Here is a 5,977-nt window from a genome sequence, read left to right on the forward strand (position 1 = left end):
GTCTTCAGCCTAAAAACAATTAACATGAAAAAAAAATTCTGAACTAATTGTTTACAAAGACTTTACAAGAACCATTCTTTTGATTGTGCAGATTGATAAGAGTGGCAGCCTCCTGAGTAATCATTACTTTCTGTCTCTGGTGGGTGTGGTGAGCCATCAGAAAAAAACGTTAATTATCAGGAAGAACAAAGCTACATTGTTCCTTTAAGCTTCTTCAAGGTGCTGGAGCAAATCCAGAGAAAACTTTGATGCGGGGCAGGATGAGTGACTCGGGGTGGAGTGGGGGGTGGATTTGTGTCCCAGATAAGTGAGCCTTAAGATGCTGCCCTCTGGTGCCCAAGAGGTGAAAGACAGGCTGACAATTCTGAAAACCAATTTCGTAAATGTGAAACATGTGGAAAGACTTGAGTTCCCTGATTACATGTGGGGTGGGGTTAGTGAAGGAGAATATTCTCAGTTTGAGGTGAAGACACAAAAATTCGTACATTTGGAAAATATCACTAAGTGGAAGTTTAGGAAAAGACTATAGTAACCGTGAGTATCTAGACTTTTTTTTAATGGTAGCAGAATGCCTTAGTACAGGTATGGGGGCTTGCCCATGGTGCTCTTCATGTTCAAGGCCCGGATGTTCTTCCCGTTCTTTTGAACGGGAAATGACTCCAGGAAATGACAGTTAAGTGATGTATACAAGCTCATACTCGGCCATCTTCACATGGCCAACAGCCACTGCCAGACACAGCACTTTCTTCATCTGGAACTTGGTTATGGATTTCACTTCATCAACTTTGGCTGCCATGTTCTCATTGTGGGTCAGCAAGGAAGGGAACTTGCCAGCTTTATTCAGGCCTGATCAGAGCCAAAGCCAAAAAGGCATCATACTTCTTGGCCAGCTTCTTGACCAGTTTCATTTTTTGTTGTTGAGTTTCTTTAGCGTCTCAGAGTCCATGTAGGAGATAGTCACAGCCTTGGCCTTGTCTTGCTGGTCCCCCAGAACACAGATGGAGAACTTTGGGGGGGGAGTGGACTTAAGCCTGACAGTGCCCGAGAAGCATTTGTCCTTCAGAGGGTCATAGTTCTTCAAGCTGATCTGCAGCTCCACTGCCCTCCAAAACTTCCCGCACTTGTGCTGGTTCCCATGCTGGACTTCAGAAAATTAAAGGACCTTCCATACTAACCTCACATTTTTTCCTTTCTTTTTCTTTTCCTTCTTTTCTTTTTGTATAACTGTCACAACAGACTTGGAAGTTAAGATCTCAGGGAAGTGGGATTTTTCTCTCATGGAAGTAGATCACAAAAAAAAAAAAAAACAAAAAAAAAACGGGAATCGAGGAAAAAAAAAGGAAGAAGATAGGGGGAAGTGGGAGATCATTATCAACTGCTTACTCAGCCGCGGGCCACTCACCTTTGCTCTCCTGATAAGGTCAATGGCTCTCAGGGACTTTCCCGGATTTTCTTGCTATCTTATCGAGGGTCCTTTATTTTTAAATATTCTCCATTTTTTAAAATTCTAGTAAAATAAACATACATAAAATGTATATTGTAACCATTTTTAAGTGTACAGTGGTATAAAGTACATTCATATTGTTGGGCAACGATCACCACCATCCATCTCCCGAACTCTTTTCCTGTTGCAAAACTGAAACTCTGTCCTCATTATACAATAACTCCCCATTCCTCCTGCTCCCTAGTTCCTGGCAACCACCATTCTATTCTGTCTCTGTTATTTCTCTATTCTCCATTTCATCTCTGCTCTAATCTTTATTTTGTTCCTGCTGCTAGATTTAGGTTTAGTGTGTTCTTTTTCTAGTTCCTTAACTTGTAAAGTTGTTGATTGGAGATATTTCTTGTTTTATAATGTAAGCATTTATAACTACAAATTTTCCTTCACCACTACTTTCACAGTGCCTCATAAGTTTTGGTATGTTGTTGTAGTTTTCATTTATCCCTATTTTCCAGTTCTTTTGTGATTTTTTTCCCTTAGATCCACTGATTGTTTAAGAATGTGTTAGTTTACTCTAAAAGGTAAGCCCCCTTTTCTAGGCCTTACCCAGCCCTTCTTGCCATGGTTCTCCTTCACAGATACGTAGAATTATAGGTTTAATAACCCTCAACCAATCCGGTTACAATATGCCCATCACTTAATTTCAAAAACAAACAACTCATTCAAAAGAATATGTGTACACCTATGTTCATAGCAGTATTATTTTCAATAGCCAAGATTTGGAAAGAGCCTAAGTGTACATTAGTTGATGAGTATATAAAAAGCTGTGGTACATTTACACAATGGAATAAAACACAGCAGTAAAAATGAAGGAACTCTTATCTTTTGTCACAGCATGAATGGACCTGGAGAACTATTATGTTAAGTGAAATAAGTTAGTCAGTGAAAGACAAATACCACATGATCTCACTTATAACTGAAATCTAGTGAACAAAATAAACTAACAAGCAAAATAGAAAGAGAGGCATAGAAACATGGAAGAGACCAACAGCTGTAAGAAGAGAGGGGGAATGTGGGAACTGGTTGAAAGAAGGTGAAGAGATTAGCCAAAAAACATATATGTATGACCTGTGGTGTGGGGATTGCCTGAGGGAGTGGGTGGGGGCTGGGGGGGGGTGGTGGAGCAGAGGGGGAAAATTGGGACAACTGTAACAGCATAAACAATAAAATACAGTTAAAAAACCAATCAACTCATGGGCATATGAGGGTTCATTAAACTATTCTATCTACTTTTGTATATGGTTGAAGTTTCGTATAATTAAAAACAACAATAACTGCATCTCTGCAGAGGGTTTGGCCATGACCTTTCATCACTGGAAGATCCCTCTGTGTTTTCCAGAACAATGAAGCTTGCAACCCTGCAGATGAAATCAGTCTCCAGCTCTTGCAAATAAGCTTCCTCCCTCCACAGATAATCCAGAAATTTGGAGGCCCATATTTCCTCAATGCTAACATTCTGGCTACTGAGTTCTTCCTCAAAAGCACTCTCTTCAAGGTAACCTCTCCTATTCAGCCCTAGGATGATGACCTTTGGGGCTCTTGCTCTCCATATTTAGGAATGTGTGCTAGGTATACAAACAGAGGATTCAGACACTGCATTTTTAAATGGTAAAAGGAAGTCTACCTGTGTTATTTTATTTCTCTTTTTAAAATAATTTTACTGATGCAATTTGAATGGAAGGAGGTCTGCTGAGGGTGGCTTGAAGAAGACTGGCCACCAGGACAGGATAACATCTCTGATCTTGGTAAAGTTGATGGCAGAGGCCTTGTTCTGGAATGTGGTCTTCTGTTTTATAAACTCAGAAACTTAAATGTTAGCACACACAGACACAACAGGACCCTAAGGGCTGATGAATGCCAATAATTAACTTGCAATGAGAAACTTAATTACAAGCAGACCCCAAATCCATGTTTTCTGGTTAGCACATTTCTGTCTATGGGAAACTTTTTAAGCAAAGCCAAATTATAGTCAGATGGGTATTTGGTGAGAGCAAGCTCTAGAACAGTGAATTTTCAACTAGGGAGAGCTAGCATCCCCTGAGGGATGGGGAAAAGGAGGAGGCTTCTTGGGGAATTTTTGTGTGTGATGTTTTTTTTTTTCTTTTTTAGCTTATGTCATTAGAAATGGCATGCCCAATGTTATAATTCAATAATACATTTTGGGGGGGTGAGATTTAAACTCTATTGTTTTTATAATGAAAATTATAAAAAGCAAAGTTCAATAGAATCTTCTTGGCTGATGACACTCAATTTGAAGGGTAGAAATCCACAAATCAGACTTTCTGAAGGTTTTAACCTTTTTGTTTTTCTAAATGAGGCAAGAGGACAGTGTTCATGGAGCACTGAGCAAAGGCCATATGTGAGGCAACCTATACTTGCAGGATGCAAGTCAAATTGTCTGTTCTCAAGTTCTTTCTCACTAAACAATTTGGTGGTAAGTATAATCATATTTAGTTTATGATTAGTCACTAACTGTAGGGATTAATGTAGAAATGTACCTATGTTACTTATAAAATATTATATAGTTTATAGTATAATATGTAGTATAATATTATATATTACTACTACAGTTTTGTAAACAAATTCTGCAGCGAGGCCAAACCAGTATGTGGGAATAGCAGACATTTCATGGTCTCAGCATTGATTTCTTCCTTCCTCCTTCCTCAAACACCTTATGTTCCTTTGAGGATTGCTGTGGTTCCTTGGAAGATGACTCTACTCTTGTTCTATCACATCCCAACACCTTAAACACAGTGATTGCTTTGTGACCTAAACTAGTCCAATCAAAGTGAATCTGAAAACATTTTCTAATAATAACACTGGCACAAAGATGGGTTCACTTTCCAGGTGACTTTAGTGGCCACCATCTTTGGCCAGGAGGAAGGCCTACATAAGGAGAAAGCTAACACCAAGACAGGTAAGAGACACAGAAAAATAAATGGTGGTCACTAGGATCATCTGCGGGCCACTGGGTCATTTTGCCTGAAATCAACACTCTGTCTGCACTTGACAGTTACTTGTACCAGTGAATTCTTTTTACTATATCAGCCATTTTTAGTTGAAGTGGAAAGCATCCGTGGGTGTCAGGGTACTGCTGAATCTGAATTGTTTGAATTTCCTATTCTCTAACAGGTTCATATATCACTCAGTGAAACAAGTCACAAAGGAAAAAACTCCAGTAACTGTCATGTTCTTAACTTTTGCTGTACATCAGAATCATGTGGAAGGCTTTTATAAATTTAGGGCCAATTAAATGAGAATCTATAAAGGTGGGGCTCAGAAAACAGAATTGGTACCCTCTCCTCTCCGAGTGACTCCAAAAGACACTATAGGCTAAGAACTGCTAGTCTCAGTGAATGTCTGGCTCTGTCCATTTAATGAAATCTGCAGACTCAATGAGCTAAATATGTCTTCTCACTAAAGAAAAGAAAACACAAATGCTCACATGTAAGTTGTGAAGTTTATGCAAGCCATACTTGTGTAATAGAAAAGCAAGATTAATTTGGAGCCTTGTTTATCTTTAAAATGTATGCAAATGTTGTAGTCTAATCCATTTTATATTCCTTTCTCCCTCTCTCCTTTTCTCCCATCCCCCCCTTTTTTTAAAGATTTTATTTATGTATTTCTAGAGAGGGAAAGGAAGGAGAAAGAGAGAGAGAAACATCAATGTGTAGTTGCTGGGGGTCATGGCCTGCAACCTAGGCATGTACCCTGACTGGGAATCGAACCTGCGACACTTTGGTTCACAGTCCGTGCTCAATCCACTGAGCTATACCAGCCAGGGCTTCCTATCCCTTTTTTAAAAATTTATTTTTAGACAGAGGGAGGAGGGAGAAAAGAAGAGAAACATCAATGTGTGGTTGCCTCTTGCACTTCCCCAACTGGGGGCCTGCCCTGCAATCCTGACTAGCATGTGCCCTGACTGGGAATCGAACCAGAAACCTTTCAGTTCGCAGGCTGACACTCAGTCCACAGAGCCACACCAGCCAGGGCTCCTGTCCACATTTAATAGGAGTTTACTATGTACCAGTCACAGTGAAAGACAGCAGGGATACAGAGGAAAACAAGAAAAACACATCTCCTACAACCCAGAAATAATAGGTAGTTATTAATTACAAAAAAAAAAAACCCTCCTGTAATATCTATGATAAGGGCAGCAAGTGGCACTATGTTAACAGAGCAGGGCCCCTGCCCTCCTGGGAGAAACATTGTTTAAGTTAAAACCAGAGGAATGCATATGAGTTACCTTGATAGATGTGCTCAGGGGTGTCAGAATCATTTTCACCGGGGGCCACATCAGTCTTGCAAGTCGCCTTCAAAGGGCCGAATATAATTTTAGGACTGTATAAATGTAACTGCTCCTTAACAGTTAAACGAGAGCTCAACGCTGCCACCAGGTCGAAACGAGGTACAGGGCTAGATAAAACAAGGTGGAGGGCGGGATTTGGCCCGAAGGCCTTGTGTTTGCCACCTGTG

At 40.1% G+C, this 5,977-nt stretch overlaps 1 pseudogene; it reads right to left on the minus strand.

Annotated features, from left to right (window-relative positions):
* Positions 1-573: 573 nt before the first annotated feature.
* LOC114488114 lies at positions 574-1,150 on the minus strand (annotated as a pseudogene).
* Positions 1,151-5,977: the final 4,827 nt, after the last annotated feature.

The sequence above is a fragment of the Phyllostomus discolor genome, chromosome 2 (genome assembly GCF_004126475.2).
Source record: "Phyllostomus discolor isolate MPI-MPIP mPhyDis1 chromosome 2, mPhyDis1.pri.v3, whole genome shotgun sequence".
Classification (NCBI taxonomy): Eukaryota; Metazoa; Chordata; class Mammalia; order Chiroptera; family Phyllostomidae; genus Phyllostomus; species Phyllostomus discolor.